General features: G+C 45.5%; 1 non-coding gene across 1 annotated transcript; it reads left to right on the top strand.

Annotated features, from left to right (window-relative positions):
* The first annotated feature begins 287 nt into the window (after positions 1-287).
* Positions 288-406, top strand: LOC119347407. Its single transcript, XR_005168311.1, has one exon. It is a non-coding gene; the product is annotated as a 5S ribosomal RNA (ribosomal RNA).
* Positions 407-638: the final 232 nt, after the last annotated feature.

Genomic DNA, 638 nt, shown 5'->3' with positions numbered 1-638 from the left:
CATGTTGGATGCGATCATACCAGCACTAAAGCACTGGATCCCATCAGAACTCCGAAGTGAATCCTCGTGTTGCATTCCCTTTTTAATTTTTTTTGCACGACGTGCAAAAAAAAAACGCACGGGCGCGACATATATTTACCATGTTTTATTATTTTGCACGTTTGCGGTAAGTTTTAGCTCGTTGGTCATTATTCACGCGTGTAGCGGTGAGCAAAGCAAAGTACAATCGTCTGTGTAGTGTAGCTGGGAGGGGCAAGCATAAGTGACGAAGGCTGGGGTAACATGTCGGATGCGATTATTCCAGCACTAAAGCACCGGATCCTATTAAAACTTCAAAGTTAAGCGTGCTTGGGCAAGAGTAGTACTAAGATGGGTGACCTTCTGGGAAGTCCTTGTGTTGCATTCCCTTTTTAAATTTTTTGCGCGACGTGCAAAAGCAAACGCACGAGCGCGGCATATATGTACCACGTTTTATTATTATGCACGTTTGCGGTAAGTTTTAGCTCGTTGGTCATTATTCACGCGTGTAGCGGCGAGCAAAGCAAAGTACAATCGTCTTTGTAGTGGAGCTGGGAGGGGCAAGCATAAGGGACGAAGACGGGAGGAACATGTCGGATGCAATCATACCAGCACTAAAG

Source organism: Triticum dicoccoides, unplaced genomic scaffold (genome assembly GCF_002162155.2).
Source record: "Triticum dicoccoides isolate Atlit2015 ecotype Zavitan unplaced genomic scaffold, WEW_v2.0 scaffold66941, whole genome shotgun sequence".
Lineage (NCBI taxonomy): Eukaryota > Viridiplantae > Streptophyta > Magnoliopsida > Poales > Poaceae > Triticum > Triticum dicoccoides.
This window is presented reverse-complemented; position numbering and strand designations above follow the sequence as displayed.